The 17,082-nt window shown below is 41.7% G+C and overlaps 1 protein-coding gene across 6 annotated transcripts in view; it reads left to right on the forward strand.

The window, feature by feature from the left end:
* Positions 1-17,082, forward strand: part of NEK6 (NIMA related kinase 6) — a 516,220-nt gene that overhangs the window by 328,457 nt on the left and 170,681 nt on the right. The gene's annotated exons all lie outside the window — the stretch shown is intronic.

Consider the following 17,082-nt stretch of genomic DNA (forward strand, 5'->3'; position numbering starts at 1 on the left):
ACCCGGTTTTGGGATAATACATATAAGAGCATCGGAGAAGGAGGAAGAGGCAGAGCCAGTTAGAAGAAAGTTAGAGAGAAGCAAGTGCAATTTGGGGATTAGCAAATTTGAAAAACGGGAAAAGAACTCGACAGTAAAACCATCTGGGCCAGGAGCTTTATCATGTTTGAGAGCGTGAAGAGCCTGAAGAAGATCTCTGTGAGTAAGATCAGATTCTAAGGAAGATAGGTCTGGAGGGGTATCAAAAGGACTAGAAATAGTGGAGAGAAATTGGGAAATGGATTGTCCAGACGAAGTTGCTTCAGAGGAATACAATGTTTCATAAAAATGCAAGAATTCTTGTAAGATGTCTTCATTATTATGTTTTAGCAAGCCATCCCGACCATAGACAGACTCAATATTAACTTTATTATGTCTGATCTTTAGATAATTAGCCAGCAGCTTACCAGCCTTGTTCTGTCCACCATAAAACTTGGCGCTGGATTTTAAGAGAAAATTAGAGGCGTTGAATGTGGAATCTTTGTTAAATTGAAGTTTGGCAGAAATTAGGTCGTTTAGGTGATCTTTTGATTTAGAGGTATAATATAAGTGCTCTAAATGTTTGATCCTAGAAAGAATAACATCAGTGTCGTGTTGGGTTTTCTTCCGCTTACGAGAGACATAATTGATAATGAAGTCCCTGGCTGACGCTTTGAAAGCAGCCCAGACTACAGGGAATGGAACTTCGTCTGTGTGATTGAGCAAAAAATATTCATGAAAAAAGGATGTGAAGGAAGAAACAAATTGTGCATCAAGGAGGAGAGCATTATTGAACCGCCATTTTTTGAAGGGAGTAGACTTCTGCAATACATCTAATGTAATAGAGACTGGAGCATGATCCGAAATTAAAATGGAGCCAATATCAGAAGAAACAAGGGACTGAGTAAGACGATGTGAGAGAAAAAAGTAATCTAGTCGAGACTGAGTGTGATGAGGGGGCGAGAAAAAAGAGTATTCTCGTGAGGTGGGGTTGCAGAGTCTCCAGGCGTCAGCAAATTTGAATTGTGCAATGAGTTGAGTGAAACTTTTTTGTGATTTATGAGGGATGTAAGCGGTAGCTGAGTGCCTGTCCAAAAAGGGGTCAAAAACGTCGTTGCAATCACCTACTAGAATGAAGTTATCAACATAGTGTTGAGTGATTAGCGGGGCTAAGGAGGACCAAAAGGAGGCGTCTCCACAAGTGGGTGCGTACACATTTAAAATGGAAATAGGAACATTATCAAGATTAAAATTAACTAACACCCATCTACCTGAAGCATCAGCGGTATGCGTTACTGACTGGATTGGAAGAGATTTTTTAAATAAAATCAAAACACCATTACGTTTGCCATCACCTGGAGAAAAATATACCTCACCCACCCAACCCCTTCTTAATTTAACAGATTCAGCTTCCGATAGATGTGATTCCTGCAGACACGCTATATCTGCATTAAGTTTGGCCAAATGGGATAACACTCTCTGTCTTTTAATTGGCGAATGTAAACCTCTAACATTCCAAGACAATATTTTCAAAGGCATTGATCAATGGTAAAAGAACATAACAATATAGTAAATAAGGAGAAGCGTATAAATAAACAAAAAATAAAAAGGATATTAAAAGCATATGTGTATGTTAATAGGAGACAGCAAAGATAGAGAAAAATATTTACGCAATGAGTCATACAGTGAAAACCAGTTTCATGATGAGGAAAAAGAGAGGAAATAAAAGCAAGGGGCAGTAGCATAAGCAAGAGCAAGAGCGAAGAAAAATGAAAGGACTGGAACAAGAAGAAAAAAAGACCTAAAGAGCATAAAGAAGAAAGACAGATAAAGGAGAGAACAATAAAACAAAAGAGGAAGAATAATGAACTTACATAATATCGAGAACAAACAGGAGGAGAGGAGGGTGGAGGCCACATAGAACAACGACGAGTCTTAGGCTCCCAAGGGAAGGCGGGGAAGGAGGACAGACGCAACGAACTCCAGGGGCATGAAGGCGAATGGTGATATGAAGGAAGAAATCTATACGAAGGGGAAAAAAGAATAAATGTTAATACAGAGAAGATATACAATTGACAAAGAGATAAGCAATTGGAAAAACTGTGTAAACATAACAATCATGAAAGGTCAATCAGGAACAAAGTGCAGAGGCAATAACACGAAACAGGTAAATGCAATCAAAAATTAAGAACTAGATGAAGCAGCAGTATCCATACTGGTAGCGTTGTGAGAGTAGAGAAAGCTCTTCAGTTTCAGCGGGTCATCATAAGTAGTAGTCTTGTTATTGAAAGTCACCTTGAAGAGGCAGGGGTGAAAAAGACCATATCTCGCTCCCATAGACCGGAGCTGTGGTCTAAGTGAGAGAAAGTCCTTACGGCGATCTGCAGTGGATTTTGCATAATCCTGTGAGAAAAAAAGCCGATTACCAGACCAAGTGAGACGAGGAAGTGCCCTGGCAGCAGACAGGACGGTGAGTAAATCGGTGTATTCCAAAAAATAGAGTATAACACCTCTCGGCTTTTTTGCTTGAGTGGTAGAAAAACCAGTGGGAGGAGGACCCAGACGATGAGCTCTTTGTATGTTAAGACAGGTGGTATCCGGTAGCTGGAGAATCTTCGGTAGGAAGGATTTAAAAAATGCTAAGGCATCAGATCCCTCTGAATTTTCCGCCAGGCCATAAATGCGGAGATTATTTCTCCTACTTCTGTTTTCCAAGTTCTCAATTTGCTTGTGGAGTGCAGACACTTGAACACATAATGGATCAACCTTGGCAACAGAGGAAGCAAGAGTATCTACTTGGTGTTCTAAAAGGGTTACACGACCATCAACATTTGACCACTTGTCGGAGAGCATCTGAAGAGTGGATTTAGTGTCCTCAAGAGTGGTTTTTGTGTCTTCAATAAAAGGGCGCAAGGACTTAATTTCTTCCAAAAGGATATCCATAGTTACTGATGAAGTTTGTTTGGGAGGAGAAGGAGGGTCCTTTTTTAGTCTTTTGGTGGAAGCCTTAATGACGCCACTAGAATGCGGAGCTGAGGCAGAAGGAGAACCTTTAGCCGAGGGGTCGGAGGAGTCATCCATCTCCAGACACCTATATCTAGACCCCGTTTGAAGAAGAAATTTACGTGGAGTTGGGGAAGGCTTGCGTAACTCCTTAGATAATCTGCCCATAGATGGAATAGTAAAAATAAAAATAAGAATGACAAAATGAGGAAAAAAGGACTGCAGCAAAAAGAGACAACGACATCCAAAAGCGTGAAGAAATCAGTACTGTGGCAATAAAGTTGAAAGAACCAGGGCTAAATGGAGCAGTAATCCACAAAGAGCTTCGTTAAAAACTCTATAACACTGCAAGGCTGCGAAGAGTAGGGCGCAATGAGAAGCATCAGCGAAATGGCGGTCACAGGTACATTGAACTCCACATATATAAACATGTTGCATAGGACAGAGACCTGGCCATATCCGGTATAGTAGAGAACAAAAAAGTCTTCAAAATAATGCTCACACATAATGTAGCGAATTTATGAAGAAAAGGGGCGAGCCATAAGGAACAAAAGCTCCAAGTTGCATGGAAAGGGCTCCAAATAGAGCCAAAACCTCTCCCAGAAGTGAAGAGGGCTCAGCAAGGTGTACAACAGGCTATCAAGATGGAAAAAGAAAAAAAAAAGTCACTACTTCCATTTGAGCGAGAAGTTCAGTACCTGAGGCATCTTCGCGCTGAAAAACGAAGCTCCGTCAGCGCTGTGATAAAATGGCGGACGCTGCGAGCGAAATCACTTCATGACCTTCCACGAAGATAAGAACCAACTGCAGGCAGTTATGAGGTCGCAAAGACAGCTCAGCCGTGCCTCAGCCTTTCCGAAGGCATAATTCGTAGTATCTTCGTGCTGAAGAGACGCCGGGAGGTTCGTCGCGGTCACTCCTCACCGCGTTGCCCGGGAGAGCTACGAGGAAGCCGCCATTACTCGCGGGCGCTAGCCACGCCCCCTCTATGAGCAAACTTTAAGCCCCTGCTGGCCTTCTCCATTGTGTGCAGCACTTTGCAAAAATATCCCATTGTCAACGAGAGCAGCACTCTTCGAGATGCTGGAACTTCTAAGGTCCTCTATTATATGCATTTTAGAATGTCCAGTTCTTGATCCTGGATACTGTCTTAAAGGCAATGAATGAGACCCTTAGGGACCTATTTTGAACGGGGCGAGCCTCAGTTGCATTTGAAAACTCTGAGTGTATAGGGTGAGTATAGCTCTCCCAAACAATCATAGATACTACCTTGCCACACAACTGGTAGTGGTGGATGAATGGGCTTTGCTCATTCGATGGAGAAGTTATTTTGGCTAGAAGACCTAAGGGGCCACATGCTTCATTGACAATAGTGGTCGCAAAGGGACAGATTCGCAGAATCTGCCCCTTTGCGACCGCTCTTTTTGCATTTGGTATGCATCATCCCAAATGCAAAAATCGCTATTTAAGTAATCGCTAAATTTGCGATTACTTAAATTGCGATTGCATTTAGGGAATTGCAAATTGCAATTCCCTAAATGCAATGCAACAACAACAAAAATTGTGATTTCGCAATTAAGAAACACAAATTACCATCAACTGAAAGTTGATGGTAATTTGCGAGAACTTTAAAAAATGCACAAAACTGCATTTTTTCTCAAAGTTCTATGTTGCACACGTACATGCCCTTTGGACATGTGTGTGTGTGTGCACCATGTGTTGACATTACAATTTCAAGGGTGCATCAGGATGTCCTTTTGGCACCATTGCACCCTTGAAATTGCATGCGCAATTTGCGAGTGCCTTTTTGGTACTCGCAAATTACGCATGCAATTCCCATTGTTTCCTGTGGCCCTGTAGGCCCATAGGAATGAATGGGAAGCAATTCCTTATTTGCGATTCGCAAATAAGGAGTCGCAAATAAGGAATATGTGGGAATCTGATTTTTTTTTTTGCGATTCTTACATGCATAAGGAATTGCGATTCCTAAATTGAGGTTTCTTAAAAACTGCAACTTAGGAATCGCAATTCCTAACTTTGATGCATGTGGCCCAAGATCTGGACAAAGTAATGTGTTCATCATTTGTATGGGGGAAAAGACGTGATTGACATGCCCTGCCCTTTCAAAGTATGGAGGCTAGCGAACAGTGAGACAGTTTGGAAAGGGAACCTTTCTAAGAATACTCCATTTTGGGCAGATTTGTTTGCTCAAGGACTACCTGATAAAAGGAGGTCTCTTGGACCAACAGATCCAGAATGGGAAAGTGATGTAAAGGAGCTGAATGTGGAAGACTGGCGTAAAGACCTCATGTACCCTAGAGGCGAAGCCATAAGAGTGACCGTTTGGTAGTCTAAGGCAAAATGTTGGGTCGAGTCTGTTGGACCAGAACACACACATGTGGGGCTTTGGGCGTTCTAACATCTTGATTGCTAAGAAATTGTCCCTAGGAAGGCACTTTCATCATATAATATAGCACTGCCCACAAATACAACAGTTCTGGAATAGGACGATGGAATTAACACATATAGCACTGGCCACCCCGAACATCTGTTCTGAAAACTGCACTGTGGGAAAATGTAGGAAGATGTGGAGGCCTCAACGCATGTTAAGTTATTTGCCAATGTTGCTTTGATGGTTACTCAACCGAACATAGCCCAAAAATGGTGAAGTGCCGTTGCTCAGTTAACTACAAGTGGGAGGAGGAATCTTAATAGTTGAATGGCGGAGGAAAGATTTTCCTAGGTAACTAAAGCTGGGCCACCAGGTGTGGCGAGGTATGTGTGCATGGTGTGGCCATTTTGGTTTTCCCTCCTACTTTCATGCACCGGTGATGAATCATGTATGTGTATAAGTACCTGTGTGATGTCAAGGGACCCCTATCTCTTCATCGCATCTCCATGACCCCATGGTGTTGCAACATGTAGGTTTCAAACTGAAAGAAGGCCCTTCATCTGCGACTCTGAATTGTTTTTGTTTTCCTTCTTATATTCTTCTTGAATATAGAAATTCCAACAGTTTTTTTTTAATTTTAAAATAAACAATGGCCTTATTCACTAGTTAGAGAATCTGTTGCGGAGGGAGTTAGCAAAAAACATCATGTGTGAAGTAGCTGTTTGCAGTGTGATTATTCTGGTGTTTTTGCGTTTCCACAATAGTGTGTAGAATGAATGGTTATTGCTGCCTCTGTGTCATCAGTGTGTTTCTTGGTTTTGTCTAATTTCTCTTTTAAGAAAGTGCTGATTGAATTGAGCTCGTTTGTAGGACAATCTGTGGGTGCCGTCTGCAGTGGCGTAACGAAAGTTCAAGGGGCTCCCTTGCAATATACACGGAGGGCCCCCCCATGGTATTTATTCCGGAGCGCACAGGCAGAAGTACTGTGCTGAGGGGGCCCCCTGCAGGTCGGCTCCCCCCCCCGCACCGCGGCGGATGTGGGGACTTGTGTTATGCCCCTGGCCGTCTGGCACAGGGATGTCACAGTGTTTGAGGACTTCGAGGCGCAGTTTGTTTCTATTTGTGGCTGTACTGGTGGTTGTTCGTGTACCACGTTGCGTTGGCGTCAGTGACGTGTTTTCCGGGGGTTCTGCTTTGAGCTGTGACCTTCACCGTTTTGTCTTGTACCCAGATAGTGTGTTTCCATCTGTGATCTTCTGTGACTATGGGCCGGCTGGAGAATTTACTTTGAAAGTGTGGGAGTTCATGAGGGCATTAAGGTGCATGTTGACAAGAATGAGCTAGTTTTAGATGCTGCACCTATAAATGTATGTATTTGGGGTTTTCTTATTTGAATTTCAGGATTCTAAACATCTGCGACTCCCACCTAACCAGATCTTTCTCATGCTCATGCCATGGCTATGTCTGAAAAAGGCCACAATTGTACTTCTGTTTCATACGGCGTAACTTTGGGCAAAAACGTAGACTTTGTTTTATCTAATGAAATGTAATCCTAATATGTTGTACCAAGGCCCTTATTCTCTTGTAACTCCAGACACAACTTAATAAAGGCTCTGTAAGGCCTAATGTACGCCTAGCAGGGTGGCCTGGAAGAAAAATAGCTAATCTTGCAAAACATAAATTTTCATTAACTTTATTATGCAAGGAGTGCCAAGCATGGTGTGGCACACAGCCTGAGGGCACCAAAGGCTGGCACATGAAACCTTAATTATTGTTTTGAAACGAGAACGAGCGTGAAATACATTTGTATATCAACCTTTAAACCATTTATAACATTTGGTATTTTGTGTGAACCTCAGGCCCTACAGTGCCTAGATAATGCCTGTAGCCGTACAAGGAAAAAGTCAGTCTAGGTACAAGGGCACCCCAGGCTTGTAGCATTGCCAGCCGAGGGAATACTACTACAGGAATACATGGCTGGGACTAAAGCAAGGGAGGCTGGGTAGGAAAAAGTAATCTGAGGGAGAGACAATAAAGGTGCTTTAATCTGTCCAGTGGCCCGCTTTCCCCCTCAGTGACCAATGCATTGGGCATTTACATTTCAAACTAAATATTGTTATTTTTTATTATTTGTATAGCACTTTATATCATTTCAGCCCTTAAAGTGACACCAGGCAGGGAGAGAGGAGGAACTGAAATGCCACAACCAAGAGAGAGGAAAGAGGAGGGCATGATACAGGAATGTGGAAGGACCCTTAAGAAGGACTTGGTGTCTCTCAAAAGACTAGCGCTTTCGGATGCCACAAGAGTGTTTGTTGCTAGCCGTGTTGAGGTGTCTGATAAGCACCTCAACATTGCCATCTTAACTCAATCTGAATTGTTAAGAAAGGGCATTGCGACCCAATCAAGAGAGGAGCATTTCCATAGCACAAGAAACTGCTGATTGAGATGTATACGATGCCCACCAAGTAAAACTTGGGGGTCAGTATCAGCAGTCCCAACTTGGAACGTGCTAGTACATGGAAGCGGGTGAGGTGAAGGTCCAGAGCGATTTGGTGGTGGGGAGTCTCCTTTCCAGAAATAAAAAAAATGAGGATTTTCAATATAACAGTTGTTGCTCTCTCAAGGTAAGAACAATGTAGAAAATACTTCACACAGGTACCCACCTCCCCCTTTAGTCCCACAGGTGTTAATTATGGTACTGCTATATCTGCCCATAATAGCCGTGACCTTCTAAACCTTGGTAAGCCCACCATTTTCTCCATATCGTACTGTATTTTGGGACAGCCACGTGCTGTAAATATTGTCTCTTCCAAATTTGCACCTGTTCATACCTTTCCATCAAGCTGCAATGGAGGTAGCGTTGTTTGACTATGTCCCTTTTGGCTAGCAGCGTACCCATCCCCACACATGTCCCATACCCTCGGGGTCCCTCGGGGTCCCCCCATATCCTCTAGAATGCCCAATATAGCGAGTCTAGAGTTTACCTCGATATGCATTCCCATCACTCTGGAAAGAGTGGAGGGTATGCTTGACCAATAGTGTTGTATGACAGGGCAGGCCCATACCACATGGTAGAAATTCCCTCTGGGTTTCAGGCATCTAAGGCATGTACGCGATGGATATTCCCGGACCGTCAACAGGTGGTAAGTTATGAGAACATATGTGGAGATATTTAAACTGAATGAGCTTGAGAGGTGCAGAGATCAACAAAGTGTGGGGCATCATAAAGGCGTCCTGTCAGTCCATTCCATCCAGCGATCCTACCAACTCCTCCCATTTTGCTCTCAGGGTTCCCATCTAGTCAGAAAAGTGTGTAGCCAAGGTTTTTTAGAGTTGTGCGATCCCATCTTTCCCCAAGAAACCCATAGGTAAATTTAAACACCTCGAGAGCGTGTACTCTGGGACATCCTCATGTTGTTCTTGATATTCGGAAAGATCGTGTCTGAGTTGTAAGTATCGAAGGAACTGATTTTATGCATGTAGAACTCGGTCTGAAGGTCCTGAAAGGATCTCATGTGGTCCCTGTCCCCTACATCTCCCAAGTGTGGGATTCCAATTCCGTCCCACCCTCAGAATCCTTTGAGGTTCACCACTCAAACCGTCTGGTGGCCCACCCACAGGGGCATCTTCAGCATAAGCCTTCGGTCCCAACCGGTCCAACCTAGCAGCGCTCTCCGTGCCCGTAAGGAGTTCTGGACCCAACGCCCCATAGAGAATACGTTTATGTTCTCTAGCCCACTGATAGCTAACTAATTATAGCTAACTAATTATAGCTATATAGTATGCCGGGTCCTCCCAGAAAATGGGGCCGAATTCTGACGTTTTCCAGTATATTCTTAAAAATGCTGCATGTTTTACATGCAGTACGACAATGGCGCTCCTTTAATAATGTAATATCTTAATGGCGAACAATACGAGGCTGGCCCTCCTCAGTTAAAAATTGTTTAAAAGGCCTTGAATTCTAAAGGAAGTTCATATCATATGGAATTTCCGTTTGTCTTCTATCATTTTGTGCATGTACGGAGAAAAGTACTTAATGGTAATCATGTAGTACAGGCCTATATTCACAATCATGGGCTTCTGATATCATCATAAGCTACAAGGCCAAAGGCCAAGTGTTTTATAAATGTCGCCAGAGCCTTAGGATGGCAATTACTTGAACTCCCTCTGTGACTCCACCTGGTGACCACTAAAACGTGGACCCACATCAACTAACCATGCAAGAAACCCGGGAATCATCCTCAATAACAACTTCAACACGAGAGCACAGGTCAGCGCCATCAGCTTTTCTCGCTTTCATATACTCCGCGTGCTCCGCAAGATCTTCAAATGGATACCCTGGATATCACACATACCGTCACACAAGCCCACATCACAGATTAGACTACAGCAATGCACTCTACACCGGTATCTCCAACATCCTCCTCCACCAACTCCAGACCACCCAGAACGCCACGGCAAGATTCATCCTAGACCACCCACGATGCACCCCCCCACCCACAGAAGCAGAACAGGAGGTCGATCATTCTCTTACTTTGCACCCAAATCCTGGAATGAACTTCCTCTACCCATTGGAGCCTCGTCCTCACTTCATGAATTCCGCAAGAAGCTGAAGACCTAGCTCTTCAACTAATTCTCCTAGGATGACTCTGCATCCTCGCTTCCACGCTTCTACTCCTGCTTCAGAACCTGGATACCCTACCGGGCGATAACACACATAGGAATATGTGACCATATTACATGTTAAATGTTCCTTCTTTTTTTTGCATTAGATATTTTGTGGCACTTAGCTTGAAAAGGGTATTTGTTTTCAAAGTCCAAATGTTCAAATGAAATACAATGTAAAAAATAATGAGTTTATGAACCCCCCAGAAACAGTTGGGTATATCTGGACATTGTTCCAGAGCGAGTACTGTGGTACCAAAACATTAATAAATGATAGGCTATTCTTATTGGCTGAGGGACCTTTTTTCTCCCGTCGGTGATTTCATTACCCTGTTATTGGTGCTGGTACCGGAGTACTGAATGATATGATTGATTGACTACAACACTGAAGATGTTGCGGCCGCCAATACAGGACTCTGGGACTCGGTCGGCGTGGGTCATGGAAACATTTTGAAAAGCCACATAAGGGGCCAGAGTGGGAACATGCTGGCACCTTGGCCATACGAAGGGTGTACCAAAGAAACCATTAAGTTAAATAAATTATTTCAGGTCTCTGGTACTGCTGTACCAGCACCTAGTGTTTCAGTACCCTGTTGAACCGTGGTAACAACAATATATATAATTTTTATAATACAAGGATCACAGGTCTGTAGGCTACGCACAGTGGGGTTTGGCTGCCTGCATTGGGTTTGGACACAGGGCCAACCCACTACTGGAAACCATGGGGTGATATGCTCCCCATGGGTGGTTGGCTGCAAGGCTCGCCCAGAGGCCAGTTCACGCAGACAAGCCCCTGCTACGTATTGCAGAAGGTGGTTCATAGGTCAGTTGTCTTCAAACCTTTTTATGCCGCACCCCCCAGTGAAAAAACAAATCATCGGGCCTCCCCTGAACATTTTTCACAATTTATCTATTAAACTGGCAATGTTTAAATATGTGTAAAACTATTTAAACTGTGCCAGTTAAGTTCTGTTACCATTTTAAAAATGCAATCAATGATTGACAAACATAGTAAACTGGTCAGGCAGACCTTACTAACGTGCAAAAGTATCCACTGTGTGAATATCAGAAATGGGGTGGGGGTTTTGAAGGATATTTGGATTCCCTTCCCTTTTGACACCTTCTCCCAGCCAGGATATAAATGACAAAAGATGTTAGTGATGGCCCATTACAGAGCAGCTTACTGCCTCTCATTTTTAGGTCGAGCATTTGAGACCTCTTGTATATACTTATGTGTATTTACTTTGTGGGCTCTGGAGACCAGCCCTAGGACTTGTCTGCTTCCGTTTAGATACTTTTTTTTCTGTTTAACTGCCTCTATTTAAATGTCTTGATAGAAAACGACCAGTAGAGGTCAGTAAAATACCAGAATTGCCAGAATTGCTTTCTGCTTGTTCAACTGCCTCTATTTAACTGTCTTGATAGAAAACAACCAGTAGAGGTCAGTAAAATACCAAAATTGCTTTCTGCTGAGGTACTTTCAGTTTTTTTATTTTTCTGGCAACTGCCTCTATTTAACATTCTTGATAGAAAACGACCGGTAGAGGTCAGTAAAATACCGTAGAATTTGTCTTCCAAGAGCACCCATAGACAATATTTTTTTCAAATCTTGTATTTTTAGTGATATGACCACCGAAGGCCCTGGTTTTGTATTAAAAACAGAGTTTTGGACTATATCATTTCCTGCTGAAAGGCAATATTTCTCTCCATGTGTTCCCATACCTGATGTGTCACACAGTTTGTTGCTTATTTACCCTCCATGTTAAAGAATAGTAGATGTTTCAGCACCCAGGCTAATGTGCTGCATAGCTAAATACATATAAGGCCCCAAAGGCGAGACTGATTGCATTGCAAATGCTTGTTTTTCACTGAAAACAAAGCCCTGTTATTAGCAAAATGCTTCATTTGGTCAGAGCCTGGCGCCCTCCCCAGGATCACTTAAAGCTGCTCTAGGGGGCCTGCCACCTTGTTTGAAGACCCGTGCCATAGCTTGTCAGAGAGGGCGGGGTGTCTAATAAAATTAACCCCAGAAGTTCACTGAAAAAAAAAAAGGTTAATGTAACATTGTAGTTAGATGCTGAAATGAGCTGAGAACTAAGTTTAAAAACTGGAAAACCACTGAAATTCTCTAGTTGTAATTTAGTGAAATAATTACGACTTGCACCCCGCCCTCTGCTTATGGCTTCACATATCACACCACTCACAACACGTTAACACGTCATCGATAGCTGTTTTATTGTCTCCTACTACAGTAAAAAGTGACTTGCATTTTCATATTACCGGCACATTCTCATACAGGGACTGCAGGCATCCGCGGCAATGTATATAAAACACTTTCTGTGCTTCCTGCTGCTTTGCATTATTTTTGCAATATGCCTGGCTTAAAGTGCTTCTCACTGCTCTATAACTGGTAAATACAAAAACGCTTTATATATCATTTAGTCAGTTCTCTAAATTTGCTTTGTGAGCTGCATACATTGAGGTTTCTTGGGGAATCATTTTGTGACTGCTTGGAGTGCACGGTTACCTCAATGATGCTTATGAAGTAATACGTGTCTTGTAAATAAAATGTTCTCAGGATCTTTTCTGCAATTAAAGACACTGCACTTAAAAAATCTGTAAGAGACAAAGTTGGATACAAGTACATATATGAATATATAAGTCTTTGGGTCGACCAAATGTTGTGCAATTAAGAACGGCAATCGTTACTGCTCAACAAAAATGAAAAATAGAACTGTTAAATTAAAAGAAAAAAAGGGATAATTTTAATTTATGCAAGCCAATATTGAGGCTATCAGTAAGAATGAGTTGCCATTTTGGAAGGAGGATTGCAATGTTTCTGACAGATTTAAAGACATAATCTACCTTTTGCTGTAATTACCGTGAGCCAAAACTGAATTATATTATTTATTAATATATTTTCTTTTCCTGGTGCTTAAGATGCAGCATATTTCTTTGTTTACGATTCTAAAACGATTACCTCAAGTGTCACCTCCATTGAAAAGGAGCCTCCCTGCCCTCTTAGGGCGCCAATGCCAGGGAAAGTCCCTAAGAACAAAATAGCCCGGAGTCAAATTCTCCACCAAATGCCGCCTTTCATTTGGAATCTTTGACAGAACTTTCTGACTTTGTGACATTTGATTCTTGGCTGGAATTAATAATTTCCCATATGGATGCTTCTCAGTGTGTGCTGTCTTCAGAATCCTTCCAGATTTTAACACCCACTTAGCAAACCCTGCGAGGCCAGGGATGGAGAGGTGCCACGGGCAATTCTTGGAAGAATGACAATAGCATAGCTAGAGAGAGAACCAGAGAGCTGGAGCTGAAGACTCCAGTAATATTGATTAGAAATAAATGCAGTTGTGAAGCTAACACACTTGGGGCATCTGAACAGACGCGTCTTGGTACTGAATAATACAAAATAAAAGTGCTTTACAGTTATCCCTAATCCTGCTGGCTAATGTGTACTTCAAGGTCTTTTTACTCTTCGTGTGAATATTCAAAGAAAATAAATTAGGATTGTTTTTATACCGCACTCAAGATGCCTGAGAGCCCAGGTAGTACAGAGTGTATATTTGCATGTGCACAAGAAGTTCTGTACCTCGCATTCGTTTAATTTACATGTTAGTTCCCGAAAGTCAATCTTCAGTTTTTACTGGTGCACGTAAGAGCGTGTCAGGAAAAATAGAACACCACTATTGTAAAGTCATTGAGACCTATTCACAAAGGTAAATTTACACATGAGTAAATCCACACTTTAGTAGTTAGTACATTTAAAACTTTTGGCTGTTCACCATTTCCAAGAGTAAATATACTTCAAAGTGTAGACTTACATCATTCTACGCTCTGAAGTAGGTTTTGAAGTCAACTTTACAAGTGTGAAGCGCCTACAACCAAAAAAGAACTCAAAACAGTAGTAAATGTACTCCAGCTCAAAAAAAGGAGTGCGATCAGCTCCACACATGACCAACCACTTGTAATGCAACATACTCACATTGAAAATAATAGAGGCAGGGACTCAAAATAGAACCCAGTAGGAAGTAATGTTAAAATGTATTATTTTATTTAGACTTTTTAAAAATATATGTAGATGTAATTTAATGGTAAAATAAATATAAATACAAATTCTTTTTTGATAAAATGTTTTAATACCCATTTTAATTTAATTATAAATGTATCTTTAATTATGTTAAAGTAATGAAATTAATTTTTGTGATTTCTATATATAACATTTTGTAATTGTTTAATGCATAACTATATGTAAACATTTTAATAGGTGAGATTTTTTCATAAATCTTTTTTTTTTAAACTTTATTTAATATGTTTAAGCAATTTAAATATTTACTTTGAAATTAGTTTCTCACACTGGTGGAGTTCTCTCTCACGGGGCGGATCACTCCTCGTCGTAAAGCAAAGGGCAAATATAAAACATGTATAAAACCATAAATAAAACATTTATATAAATATATTTATGTTAAATATTAGTGTAAATTAATTTTATATATTTATTTTAAATGTAGACCAAAACAAAAAATCCTTCAGCACTATTTATTTAATTTTAATTAGATATATAATCCAAATATATAAAATTAAGGTTATTTTTTAAGGAGGTACTTAAATACATACTGCTAAACAAAAAAATATTTGTATTTACTTATGTATTAACAATTGCCTGTTCTATAGGAAATTAATGTAAAATAATTTAACTATTTAAAAAAAATAAAGTTGCATTTATTTTTAAATTATTATAATATGTTATCATACAATATGTATTTTTATTTAGATATAATTTTTCTTAAATTATTTTAACATTATTTCCTATGGGGTTCTAGTTTAAGTCCCTGGCTCCATTAATTTCTATGGGAGGATGTCGAAGTAATAATGGTTGGCTGGGTTTGACACTGGACTTACTAAGATCTGGAGTACATTTATTACTTCTTTGTGCCATTTTGGCATGAGTAGCGCTAGAAGTGCAGTTTGTGAATAGCAATCAGCTTACACTTTTGTGGGTGGGTGGGTGTCTGTCCTCTAAACCCCTCCTAAGTTCCCTCTAAACCCCTCCCACTTAGTTGTAAGAATTCTCTATTTTACAGCTGGTCCCTCCCACATTTACTACTACGGAGTAAAGTAATATGTTTCAGCATTTTCTCATTGGATAGATAGGAGATGTGTATGTGGAGATTTCCACTTGCAGTTTTGTGAATTGCATTTGTTGGTCAGTCAGAATTACTACTTTACTACTACTTTATTTACAACAGAATGCAATTTGTGACTCATGCCCATAGTGTAGTTGTCCTGAAAATATTCTACGTAGGAACATCTTATGCCGCCTCTGTCAGCACTCTGCTGGCATATCGTTATCTGGCCTCCGCACTCCTCTTTGGACATGGAACGAACAATCACAGAGGATGACCCTTCCAATCAACAAAGACCTGAGACTAGTTTTGGACCTGCTCCAGTGGGCGCCTGATTTCGAGCTGGACTCGAACGCTCAAGGAGCAGTAGGGACACGAGGCAATGGGAACTTGGCCTGTTGGAAAGCCACACCATATGAACTTCGAGAAATGGGGCGCCACTTCGCCTTATATCTTTCTTTTTTTTTTTGTCAGCAATGACCTTTATCCATTCATTTGAAATAGGATTTTGTGATCTTTCAAGTGATGAACCACTCTTTCATGAGAGATTTACCTTGCGTTACCCCTGTCTGGCGGTCAGTCCACTCAGCTTCCCCATACATAAGTAAACAGATTTTGACTGCTGTGAAATCCCTCTCAGTGATGTTATTTGATTTGTTTATACCCTGAAAGTTGTGTGTCATGAAAACTTTGGGTTTTTTGGAAAGACCCTTTTTTTCATTCTGTTATCCGCTTTATTCTATGTTCTTCTATCAACATATTAAGCTTTTTGAAATACCATAATATGCGTATCAGATCCACTTCTTCCTTCCAATCACATTTCAGCATCTCAAATGTGTTTTATTATCCACCTTATCTATCCTGCCTAGTGCTCATTACTAATTAAACAGATTGTGGGCAATATTAGTTGGACAATACATGAGAGGGTCTGCCAAAACAATGTATTTGTTCTTACCTGAGTTTAGCTCAAGATGGTTTGAGCACTATAGGGTCTATTACGATGGTGGGCGAACCAAGTCCGGTCCCGCAATGGCAATTAGGATGCGCCCGCCACCCTGGCGGTTGCATCCCGCATTTCTTACATTGCGGCAGGTGGTGCTGTCAGCAGCACCCAGCGCAATGTAAGAAATGCATGTTGTGCATCGGAATGCACAACGTGACAGGCATTGCACGGGGCCTGCCACCTTGTGCATCCCACCTCCCTGCCCCCCCCCCCCCAGTTTCCACTGCATGTCTTTTTATGGAAATCAACCACCCGCAGGCATCATAATATGGATGGCGGTGCCTGCAAGGCACTGCCACCATATTGTGTCCCTTTTCCGCCTGGCCGGAAATCCGACCGTCAGAAAAGCGGCGGACGGTCTTTCCATCTGCCGCGGTGCCCCTCGCCATACTAATATGGCAGGGGGTGAACCAGGCGGTGGTGGCCACCGCCTGGGTTTGGCGGTGGCCACCTCTGGCCCGGCGTTGGCCACCGCCGGCCCAGCGTTGGTGATCCGCCCGATATCATAATGTGCCCCTAAGGCTCCAAAACCTCTGCATATAATGGGTGTCATCTGCAAAGCAGATGTATATGCGAAACAAAAGTGGGGAGATTGTTGGTACCTGGGGGGATTCCTGTAATAGAGGCTGAGATGAAAACAGTGAACTTTAACTTAATAAACTCTAGCGATTGTAGAGTCCATGGTGGCAGACTCAATGATTCTGGTGTTGGAGGTCATTATCAAAGATTACTCCAAGGGTACAACCAGAGAAACAGAAAAGAATATCACAAGTGGAGAAGGAGAGGTCCAGAGGAGAGGAGGTCTGGAATTGTGATTGATTTTCATGCATACTGGTCGCGAAGTACCAGATGGCCTATTAATT

Source organism: Triturus cristatus, chromosome 1_2 (genome assembly GCF_964204655.1).
Source record: "Triturus cristatus chromosome 1_2, aTriCri1.1, whole genome shotgun sequence".
Taxonomy (NCBI): Eukaryota; Metazoa; Chordata; class Amphibia; order Caudata; family Salamandridae; genus Triturus; species Triturus cristatus.